This window comes from Amblyomma mixtum, chromosome 2 (assembly GCF_055824585.1).
Source record: "Amblyomma mixtum isolate Tamu chromosome 2, ASM5582458v1, whole genome shotgun sequence".
NCBI classification, from domain to species: Eukaryota; Metazoa; Arthropoda; class Arachnida; order Ixodida; family Ixodidae; genus Amblyomma; species Amblyomma mixtum.
In genome coordinates, this window is record NC_143013.1 from 52,724,001 (window position 1) to 52,736,834 (window position 12,834).

Consider the following 12,834-nt stretch of genomic DNA (forward strand, 5'->3'; position numbering starts at 1 on the left):
GGAGCATAACAAAGCTCATGCACGGATTTTTACTTCCGGACTTCGTCGCTGGGAGACGGAAAAGCAAATTGTTTTGCGCGTAATGTTCAACGCTAACACAGAGCAAATGCGCACATACCTGAAGCGCTCACGACGCCTTGCAAATTTGCTGAGGTACTGAAGTGTTTGCAGCAAAAAATTAAAATGGAGCAGGTGAAGCAAAACAAAAAATTGGCAGGAATTACCAGGAAGATTTGAGCCCGGACTTGAACGCCGCCAGCGCGGTGTGCAGCCTACAAGGCCTCAGATGAAGTTCAGAAAGAAACCACTGGCACGCATCCTGTCACACGATGGCTGACATCTCTCGCCAAGCATCATTATATACCCCGGTAAATGCGCGCAAGGAAAATACACGTGGAACGTACTGACAGCTGTCCTGTCCAATTTTTGAGTCAACAAATGACCCCCCCCCAACCTCGGACAAATGCATTATTCCGTGCATGTGTGTGTTTTGTGTAGAGAGATCCATTTCACGTAGACAGGTTGGTTAAGAGACGGAGGACGTTGGTGACAATGCACAGCGCAGTCAACAATATGCGACTCGCGCGCCTCACGAGCTACACGGCATTGACCGACTTTTGAGAATTTTCATCCGGAACACGAGCGTGTGTGAGGGCAGCTCGCTCGGAGTAACCGCGAAATCCGACGTATTTTCAATACGTCTACATGAGGAGAAGAAACGCACTGAAGTGTGGTTCAGCGCGAATTGCGGCTGGTTGACAGTCTTGCACTGGAAATACTGCATCGGAGAGAAACAAGTGAGAACAAGGGGAAGAAAAGAACAAGTGAGAAACAGAGGGAATGCAATAAATATCTAAAAACTGGCGGTAGAATTAGTTACAGCAAAAAGAGAAGGTAAATAAAGCAATGGTGGGCTAAATAAACAACTCAATATATAAAAAGAAACAAGAGATAGACCAAAAAGAACGCGGCTGTGGCTAAACTCAGCTAAGCCAGGTTATACAGAGCGAAAGCTCTGTTAAGTATGGTTAGACAAGGTTTATCTTTGCTTCATCTTTATTTTTCAAGACTTCAGTGGGAGCAAATCACGCGACACATCACGTGACACAAGTGCAACAAGTGCAAGAGCGAGCGTCCGGAGTGGCGGTCGGCGCAGCGGTGGACGTGACTGCCAAGCGCAAGAGCGAACCACGTGGCATATCACATGTCACAACTGGCGAGGAGGAGCGGCCGAGCAGCAGCCAGCGCAGCTATGGCGTCGATGAAGAAGATCGAGGCACCTGCCACGCTCGATTATGCACATGCGGCGCGCCTCCTGTTAGAGGTCAAATCCAAGAGCCAGTTGACCTTCAGGCTCTAAAAAGAATAGATAAAGCTATCATGTGAAGAAGGAACAGGTTAAGAATAAAAAGGTAGATAGCAGAAAAAGGAATAAATTGAAGAATAAGAAACAAAACAAGTAGTGAAAGGTGGAAAGAAGGAAGGCATAAATGAATCACAATGAGAAAGCTGGGAAATGACGGGAGGAATAAAACGCACGTATTCTAAAGCACTTGGAAGGGGAATTGGTAAGAGATAACTCATGTAGCATATTGTTTTTCTTTATATAGGCACTTATCAAAAACGAATGCATGAAATCACAATGAAAAAAAAATTATCGATTTTCTGAGTTCGACTTCCGGGACGAGCTGGCCAGCAAGGCCGCCCACTGCTCAGGGCTTGGTTAGGAGTTGGGACGGCAAGCCTAGATTTCAGGACAGGCCCAGGTGGTGTGGTAGAGTGGGCATGAGAGGCGGTACTGATCTTCAGGAGAAATATACGTTATTCAAAACAGGCGTGCATGCTTCCGACCCGCTGCCTGCCATACTAACGAACTTATAGCACAACTAATTGATTTCTAAGTGGTAACACGCATGTCTTTTTTTTAAGGTAGAATGGCATAAATAAAGAAAAGTTCGTGCTGTCATAGCGAAAGAGCACAAAATAGAGCTAGGCTGGTGCAACCTAAGACATATATAGACGCCTGGAGAATAAACAGAGCAACCTACGACTATATCTCGGCCGCGACGATCGTATTTCGATGGAGGCGAAATTCTAGAGGCCCGTGTACAGTGCGATGTCAGTGCACGGTAAAGAACCCCAGGTTGTCGAAATTTCCGGAGCCCTTCACCACGGCGTCCCTCATAGCCTGAGTCGCTATGGGACGTTAAACCCCGATAAACCAAACCAAACCTATGACTATGTCTAAACTGGTGTGCAGTATAAATATGTAATAAATTGATTGTTTTTCTCCGTTTTATTATCCAACCTTGTGTTTGGCGCATCATAGCCTCAGTTGCTTTTGCGCCATTAAAATCAATAAACTAACTCCGTTTTATTAGTATTTATTGAGTACCTGCAGGGTGTGTGCTTATTCTCATGATGGCTCGTTGAGCATCACAGAGGTACGATCCTTCATTAAAAATTTTCGCATTTAAACGAAAGGATCTCATCCAAATGTACAGCGTGCGCTGTCATGACCGGGATGTAAACCAGCCAAAGAGATATTAAGGCGCAGATTTCATCGACCGGGATGATCACGGTGGCGGCAACAGTAGCTGGAATTTCGAAAGGTCGTTTGACTCCCAAGATGACCCCACTGGCTGCGAAGTTGCTTGTGGAGCTCTTCCCACGCTCGGCTCGGTGCCAACGACCTTACATTCGAGAAGCAACCGACGACAGGGGAAGAAAGGGTGCCCCTCGTCTGAAAAAAACCCGGAACGAATCAGAGGAAGCCAGCGCAGCTGCGGCTGCGACGTCATCATGCCACACCTGTGTTCGATGGACGCGAGCTGCCAACAGTATGGTTGCCTCGCAGTGCGACAGAGATGCGGACTTACGTTTCCTCCTCGCCAGTTCCCACGGGTGGGCTCTACAACAGGTGTCTTCGTTGGCTGTGTTGTGTAGTGCCGATCTTTTGTGTCACGATGAATTGCCGCCTGGTGAAAGGGCGAAGCCTTGGGCTATTTAACCTGCGCCCAAAGTGAGCACGAACGCTCTGGGCCCTGGGTAAAAGGCTCATCCCGTCGGTCGACGTCATGAACTCTTAATTTTTGATTCCTTGTTCTTCTTTTGTAAATTTATGTAAATAAGTGTCTTAGTTTCTTGCCATTAAACCTGCTTGTTTTCGTATCCGCAACCTTCGAAGCTTCAGACCGTTTCCTCATCTCGGACGAGCCCCCTTGGTGTTGCAACAACTGGCCACGCTACCTCGAGCCATGATAGCGCCTACAGTGATGTCCATATCGTGCAGCAGTACGTTGAGGAATATTACCGCATGAGTCGCAATGTAAGCCAGAAAACCGGAAGGGTGGGCACATAAATAACTAATGTCCCAGGAAACGTGTGGGCGTGGCATTGCTCGCCTGACCCGTCTTGTGACAAAGACGTACATTTCAAACTATTTTGTTGCGCGCTACAACCACGTTGTTCCTTGCCGATGTATGCGCGCGTCTGTTGCAAATATTAGCCTGGTGAACGCAGCAGGTGCATATCCCTGCTATGTGGCAGATAGCGTGGGCGCGCGACGTGTGCAGGGTTAGAAAAATCAAAAGCCAGCCCAACTCCGACGCAAACTCTAGCCTCCCGATAACACAGCTACGCTCACTAAAATAATAACGCCCAGTTTTCGAAGGTCGCAAAGCAAGCATTGTGCATGTATGGCCACTTGATGGAAGCGCATTAAGCATGGTAAAAAAAAATTAAAATCATCGCTTAGTTTAGCCAGCGAACGTCGCTGACGTCAAGATAGGTTTGCACTCCAGGATACCTAAAACTAGGTTACTCCGCCGTTTCCGCCCAGATGACCATCGCAGATACCTTTACAGTCTCGAAGTGACGAGTGTTAATTTAGTGGCATGAAAAGTGAAACTACAATTTTGAAGACGATTTTTTTTTCATAGTATCTGCTTGTTTTGCTGCCGTCAAGCATGAACATAGCCAAATGAGTAATTACTTCCAATGAGTAATTACTCCCTTATTCCAAATAAAGAGATGTCACTTTTTACTCTTAACAAAAAAATGGCTGTGGTTCAACGTGGCTTGGACCTAGTTATACGAGCGAGAGCTCCGTTAAGCACGGTTTCCGCTGTCTTAAAACAAATGTCAAGGACAAGGTCAGTGGTCAAGTTCAGGTACCTAATGTTCATACTCATATGATCGCGCGACCATACTACCATAGCTTGAGCTCTACCACCACACAGTTTAGTTCGGTTTGGCCTTGTGATCCATTGAAGGTCATTGCCGATGTGGTGCTTACTGTATGAAATCAAATGTCTAGGTATACGGTGAAGATCAAGGTAAGTTACCCTATGGTCATAGTCATATGACCGCGTGGTCATACTGCCATGGGATGGGCCATACCAGCACGCACTCGAATTCGCTTCGACCTTGTGAGGCATTGAAGGTCATTGTCTCATCCACATCGAAATCGTAAGCTGTACCCCAAGGAGTACAACTTCGGTTCTCGGTAGTGTTCCTTCTGCATGTGGTTGCAAATTGAACATGGTTGACAACGGACAAAGCAGTGGACCTCGTGCGCTTTCATCCAGCGCTAGTGGTACAAACGACTTCGCCACTCCCTGACCACGCCCAACGTTGCGTGAGTCGCGTACAAGTCAAGAATAAAGCGGGTTTTCAGCGTCAAAGGAACCCCTTCCAGCCAGTGGGGTCGGGTCGATTCTCATCAATCTACTACCGTGACAACGCAGGGAGTACCAGGCGAAAGGGGATAGTGCTCTTCCAGCATCGTCGAGTATAGTTCTTTCACGAGGGTGCTGAATTATTTCGCGCTGAATATTCCAAACCTGATAGTCTCCTCTCCGCACTGCCGTGCGACGCCTTGCATTTTCACGCTGCTCACGGTAGCAGGTACATGAGAATAGACCGGCGCGATTGGCTGTAAGGGAGTCCTTTGACAGAGAAAAGAAGCTTTTTAATGAAATGTATCCGATTACAGTCGGGTTGATGCAACTATAGTCAGGTACAACTATAGTCAGGTACAACTCAAGACGAAGCGGCTTTTTCCTCGTCGTTGTCACTGTTTTCACTCAGTGAGAGGGGGAATGTCTGCCAAGAATTGCACTCTCTTTAACTCTTTCCTTACCACGGGAAAAACGACCATTTTTCACATGTCTCAGACAAAATTTTTTTTTAGAAAAGGTGTGATAGATAAAATTATATAAATTGCATAACAATAATTCAGATATAATGCGCTTTATAATGAAATTTATTTGAACACATATTCTGCTTGAAATGCTGTGAAAAAAAATCAGTAAACACAACAAAAAGTAAAAAAGAAGAAAAGTTTTGTGTTTATATGACAATAACTTTCCAAACACTTGTACTAAAAACATTTTAGAAACTACAAAACAATTAAATTCTTTCTAAAACATGGCATTAAAGTTTGAAAATTATAACTTGAATAGTTTTCGAGCTAGAATTTTTTTCTTCATGCCTCTTGAAAAGGCTCGTTTGAGAGTGCCCTTTATATGATTTTTACAGTCCAACAAAAAAAAAATTGGAAGTGTAATGTTATGCGTCAAACAAAAGCGTGGTAAGCGTGGTTTAAAAAATACAAATCAAAACTTATTTAATTTACGTCAAAAATTAAAAAATATATATATAAAACACAACAAGTATAGGTGTGATATTGCAATATATAGTATGCGATAAGTATAGCTGCGATGTAGCTGCAGAATCGAAATCCGACGTTACAACATCTTCGTCCGAGTCACTGCTGCTCGGAGGATCTTGAAAATCAGCTGCAGAGGCTGGAGAATGACGTGCAGCGGGACTCTTCCGAGCGCGCGAAGCGCCCGACCTCGACGCGACGCGACGCCATCCTCACCGCGTATTATGTCGCAATAAGCCTATGCTCCAAGGGCACTTCAAAAATGCACGACTGGCGGGGAAATTACAAACTAGGCCGAAAATGGAACTAACCGTCTGAACAACAAACCAGATGCGCCCGCACAAGCGGACAGGAAAAAGAAAGTGAAACTATCAGGCCAACGTTCCGGGATCGGTTTGCGCAGTTACAGCGTCTGAACCAAAATCCGACAATGCAACATCGTCACCAGAGACTCTACTACTCGTAGCATAGATAATAATTGCAGTCAACGCAGTAGAATTGCGCGCAGCAAGGTTTTTCCGAGCGCGCGCCGTCTGCGCGCCTGACGCCATGCACGGAGCGTCCGCGCCGTACCCTCCGCTTCAAGGGCGTTTCAAAAATTCGCGCGTCGTGGGAAAATTGCTCTCTACGCAGAAACCGAAACTGTAGTCTCTGGAGAACAACTTAGATGGCGCCACATCACCGTAACGGCTACAATGAGGAGCTTTGGTTCGCACAAACAGACCGGAACGAGGAATCTGAACGCACAGGCGAGCGTTCTGGGCTCTCGTTGCCCAGTTTGGGCTTCGAAACAATACCTGACGATACAGCATCGTCGTCTGGGTCCGTGCTAATCGATACATCAAAAATATGTGGTGCAAACGCAGCGGAATTGAGTGGAACGGGGTTTTTTCGAGCGAGAGCCATTCCCGATGATGACGGCTTGTTCGGAGCGCCCGACGCCGCACACCCAACTTCAAGCGCATCTCAAAAATTGCCGCTTTTTGGCAAAAATATAAACTAAACAGGAAGTTGAAGTTTAATGTGTGAACAACAAACCGAATGACTCAGCAAGTCCGTAGCGGCCGCGGTCGCGCTGCCGTAGCGCTTCGAATTTTTCGATCACCGGTGATCGAAGCACAGTGGCGTGGTAACGAAAGAGTTAAACCGGCGACGATCCACTATCACATCGGATGGGCGGATACACAGAAAAGGTGACTTTTGGCTGACGATATGCCACACCGCCGATAACGCACGATATATGTGCGCTCACAGCGATAAGGAGCGTAAAGTGCGGAAAATCTATGGCTGCCAACCAGGTAAACACAAAAAGTGGGCGCTAGATACCGTCCATTTTGAAAGCAGAAGATGCCTGGTGTAAACTTTTCTCTATTGCAAACATCTAGTGTATATGAGGTGGCCTGGCTATGGTACAATGCATCGGTAGATGGGATGTTCACAGGCATACGGTGGGCAGCACCTCCGGAATGTACACTGAAAAGAAAATTGACGCACTCATTATTCCAGCTTCAAACACACCAAATCCAGTATTTCGTAACGCCTCTCTCTTGAGGGGGCTTAGGGGGGGGGGGGGGGGTAGAGGGGGGGGCACTGCAGTTTATTGACCTGCACCCTCCCAACAAAATCTTGTTTCATTATTTGCCGCTTCTTTAAGTCTCATCTGTTCAAGAAAAAAAAATTTTGCCGTTCCTGCTTTGCATGTATGTTCGTGTCTACTATCGAGCCTGATTAAGGCACCAGCGCTCGTGAGCGTTACTCCTCGACTTCGAAGGAGTCGAGGAGTAACACTAGTGTTTTTCTTGAACCGAGCACCAGTAGTTTCTGCGTAGCGATTTTTCTTCTGAAGGTAGCAGTTTTGAAACAAAACTACAGAAACGCGAGTGGCCGCCCCGAAGGAGATACAATACTTTCAGTTAGCAACAAAACTGTATCTGCTTCACAGAAACTGCGCCACACAGGAGTCTCTTCTCAGATTACTGTAAGCAAAAATATGACTTCGGCTAAGGGTACCTAGCAGAACTCTTCCTGAATTCGATCACTTCCTGCAGTTCTGAAGCAGATCTCTTTACTTACATTCAGTGCTATCTGTGACGAAAGTATTTTGCTAGAGCTTCAAATCACAGATACCGAATAGTTTGCCGCATTATACGAACGAAAGAAGTACATCCATCCGCCAACACCTTTCTTTCCTAGAGGGAAACAATTTCCTTGGGGAGTGCGCAAGCAGTTATACTCTCCGCTGAAGGAGGCATTCCACTCCTTAGGCAATTTAGGCACAGTAGCTCTCACTGTTAAAAGGGTGCAGCCGGTTTTTTACCCTTTTTTAGAGCGTAGAAGTCTTCAGTGAGTGCTGCTAAACGCAACACGAAAACGCGTATTCTGTTCATAGGTGGCGTTCTCGTTTGATTCCAGCCAAAAAGTGAGCACTCCGAGGATGTTAGAAATTCACATAATTTAGTGCGTAGCTACACAAACGCAGCTCTTAATCCGTTGTGTCGACGTTAAATGTCGCAGTACATTGATATCAGAACGAAGTTAACTTTCGACGTAGCTTATACATATAAATAAGCATGGATGCATGCACAACTGCGTGCACACACTGAAGCGGCCGTCTGCGTTTCACACACTGAGACTCGCTCTTTCGACAGGGCATTCATTGCTCGCTGTGGAGGGGCGAAATTACCAATTACTTTTAAATACTATTTTATTAACATCGAAAAAAAGACCTTCAGAATTTCCCAATAAATTTCTTCATTGATTCATTTCATTTGCATGTCATCGCATGAAACAAGTTCGATTGGGAGCGGAAACTAAGGATTATATCATTAACGTGCACTTTCATGAAAAATTACCAAAGATAGCTACCCCGAGTAGGGTGTAAACTTCTCAAACTTGCATGCGCGACTGATGCATGATTTTCCAGAACTGAGTTGTATAATCTAAAACAATAGAACTTTATAGGGTGCTTTATCAGCAGTATTAAAGAAAGTGAAAGAGCGCCAGTGAACTAATATAAATCACGTCTGCTCACACGGAATCCAACGCCAACGCAGAACTGTAGGTCCCGATCGATAGTGGTGGTTTCCTCCGTCCTGCGTGGAGCATCCGTATCCTGAGAGAAGATATAAAAAAAATAAAAATTTAGGTCTCCATCTCTACTTTCAGTACAAGTACAGCGTCAGAAATCGCACTTGACTACGAAGTTTATGTATTGCCACCGTCCGACCAATCAGTGGCGCCGTACCGCGGCCGAACTATTTTAGCAGGGACTTGCCAAGCCTTGGGCATTCGAGGTGATCGAAGATCGTCTTCTTCCTCGCTCGAGCTGCCTGCTGGCTGGCACGCCCACCTCGTCTAAGTAGAACCTGGGCTATTTCTTCACCCGTTTGTCGGTGACATATTTGGTGGAGGTGCTGGGTAACGTCCCATGTACTCGGATTGCGAGGACACTCTCGACACCTGTTCTCCACGCGTGGACACAACACCCGTCCACAAAGCGAGCCGCCGTCTGCGAGGCCTACAACCGGAGTTCAGCCAACTGACAGCGCCGGTAAGGGCGGTAAGAGCAATGACCTCAACCGTGCCTAGCCAGACGACTCAGCATTCCGGGAATGCCCCGCCATTCGTCCTTCACGCACCTCGGTCGCCGCCGCCGTTCCACGGGGACAGGTTCGAGGACGTAGAAGACTGGTTGGCCAGCTTTGACCGAGTGGCGGGCTTCAACGAATGGGACGGCGAGCGCAAATTGCGCAATGTCTACTTTGCGCTGCAGGACTCAGCCAAAACATGGTTTGAAAATCACGAAGCCTCCTTTACCACCTGGGAAGTGTTTCGTCGAGAACTCCTAGCGACGTTTACCACAAACGAAAGAAAAGAAAAGGCTGAAATCGTTCTGCACTCGAGGTCCCAGCAGTCAAACGAGAGCGTCGCGATGTTCGTCGAGGACATGACGCGTCTGTTCAATCGGGCCGACCCTGCTATGCCAGAGGCGAAGAAGGTGCGCCACTTAATGCGCGGCGTAAAAGAGCAGCTATTTGCCGGACTTGTCCGTGACCCGCCAAGAACAGTGGCCGACTTCACAAGGGAGGCAACGAGTATCGAGCGCTCTCTGCAGGAACGGGGCGCGCACTACGGACGTGAGGCTACTGTAGCAGCCGCTTCCCAGTACACGCCTACGTCGCTGCCCGCCGAGGAGCTTCGGGAGCTTGTAAGAAGCGTTGGGCGCGAGGAATTGGCGAAACTTCGCTTGGAAGCTCCACAGGCCAGTGTCGCTGCCGTAACGGACGTAGTCCGTGACGAAATCCGACGAGCTGTGCAGCCGCCCCCAGCTCCACACCTGGCGCCCTCTGTTATGACGTACAGCGAGGCACTACGAAGTCCTGGGCCAGCGATGCAAGCCTTTTCCCCCGTCGTTCCCATGCCAGTGCCATCACTGCAGTACCCGAGCGCAGCAGTACCATCTGTGCCGCAGGAGTACAGGCCCCGCATGAACAAAGCGCACGTGTGGCGTACTCCAAACAATCGGCCGCTCTGTTACCACTGCGGGGAGCCCGGCCACATCCTCCGCCACTGCCCCTACCGCAGAATGGGGTTAAGAGGGTTTTCACCTGACGCACCTCGACCGCGCTACGGTGAAAGACCACGGGATATTGAGCTGTACCTGGCTGATAACGTGCAGTCCTCGACCCCGCAGCGGCGCCAGTCCAGATCGCCATCCCCAAGGCGGTTCTCTTCGCCCGGCCGCCCATCGACCTCTGGCCAGTTCAGAGGTGCGTCCCCTCGTCGGGACAACTGAAGACGGCGTCCTCCGCGGGTAGGGCCGCCGCTACTGGACCGTGTCAAGAGCCTCCATTCGATGATTCGCCGCGACGCTCCGACCGACGACGACCTGACCCGACGACCTCAACGACGCGCTGCGACCGACTGGTTTCTGCCGAAATTCCGGTATCCGCTGACAACCACGACGTTATTGCACTGGTGGATACCGGCGCCGATTTTTCTGTAATGAGCAGTCGGTTAGCCACGGCCCTGAGGAAGGTACTGACCCCTTGGTCTGGGCCGCTGATCCGTACAGCAGGTGGCCGCGTCGTAACTCCGATCGGTGTCTGCACTTCGCGAATCCAGATCCGCGGAGTTACTTTCCCTGGTTGTTTTGCTGTGTTACCCAAGTGCTCCAAGGACCTCATACTCGGTTTGGATTTTCTTCAAGAGTGCGGTGCCGGTATCAGTCTACAGGAGCTCATCGTGTCGTTTTCTACCCAAGGCCCTGTCGACGACGATACCGCGCCACGCAGGGCTAAGCTATGCGTCTGTGCCGACCAGGTAGTAATCCCGTCAAGAGCCAGCATGTTTGTTACCGTAGAGTGCGATAACAGCCCCAGCACTCGTGGCATCGCTGCAACCAACATCTCGCTGCTCCTTGGTCGGCAAGTCTGTGTTGCTCGCGGAATTATTGAATTGAACAGTGGGCGAACCGAACTTCTGGTGACCAATTTTGGTTCTGAACCTCAGTGTTTGCCTGGAAAAATAGCTATTGCGTATTTCGCAATAGCGACCTCCGCAGTCGTCTGCACAGTACGCCCATCCTTGGCCACTTCGACGAGTCAGCCGACACTGAACTGCACACAGACGCCAGCAACATCGGCCTCGGTGCGGTCCTTGTGCAGTGGGAGGATGGTCTCGAACGCGTAATCGCATACGCAAGCCGCACCTTGTCACGCTCGGAGGCGAACTATTCCACTACTGAAAAAGAATGCCTGGCAATTGTGTGGGCAGTGACCAAATTTCGTCCATATTTATACGGCCGCCCGTTTCGAGTTGCCAGTGATCACCATTCGCTGTGTTGGCTAGCGAACCTGAACGATCCCTCGGGGCGGCTTGCACGCTGGAGCCTTCGTCTTCAAGAGTTCGATGTCACCATCGTTTATAAGTCCGGTAGGAAGCACAGTGATGCCGACTGTCTGTCTCGTGCCCCTGTCGAGGACAACCGAGCTGATCCCGACGACGATTCTGTGTTTCTCGGCGCCATCTCCACGTCCGTCCTCACTCAACACCAAAGAGACGACAGTGAACTCCGGCCTCTCATTGAGCGACTCTGCGCTTCCCCCGCTAGCGCTTCAGGCATGTCTACACCTGCCGCCGGCCACATGCAGCGTCCCTTCTCTTCGTGCTGCCTATTGCTGCGGCACCGAGTCGGTGCCCTTCAGAGAGGGGGAGCAATGCCACCGTCTGACCAATCAGTGGCGCCGTACCGCGGCCGAACTATTTAAGCAGGGACTTGCCAAGCCTTGGGCATTCGAGGTGATCGAAGATCGTCTTCTTCCTCGCTCGAGCTGCCTGCTGGCTGGCACGCCCACCTCGTCTAAGTAGAACCTGGGCTATTTCTTCACCCGTTTGTCGGTGACAGTATGTGTATGGATGTTTATGTATGTATTATTGTTTATGTATGTGTATGTATGCGCCCCTTGCTGTTGTGTTCGAGTGGTGCTTAGGGCCCAGTCAGGTGGATTGATTTTCGCCTTTTGCCTTCTGCAACAAGGCACTGTGTTGTCTGAATTTCTTGAATAAAACTGAAACTAAAAAGTCTTTTGAACACAAAGATCCCTGTTACCACTTGTGCAAACCAGTTTACGAATCACTCTGAGTCCTTGCCTCAGGACTGCAGCCCTGGATCGGAAGGTGCAACCTCTCAGCATCACAGCACAGGGTGCCAGAGACACATTCTCGCCTACCACCACTGCCCTCACATGTCAGGTAGGACGTACAGATGGCAACACTGTGGAAGAGAGCACTCGCCGCTTCCGCATAGGAACGAGAGTTGTGATTAGTGTGCTTGGACTAAAATCCCTAATCCCAATTTAGCCGAGGTTTGTCTGTCGGAAAACTTTCCGTGACCTTAACTGCAGAGAACTAGAAGGTCAGGGACAAAGGGTACACAGTACCTGACTAGGTCCCTACCTCTCCACCTTTTCCTCATTAAAATTCCTTTCTCTCTCTCTCTACTAGGTCCCTAAACCTTCATAAAAGATGTCACAAGCCAGCTCCGCCCCCCCCCCCCCCCCCACCCATCCTTTTACGCCGACGACTTTACTATAATTTGAACTGGATTCGCGCGTTTCTTTTTTCTCACCTTCAGTTTGTGCATGCTAATGACACTAATTCTT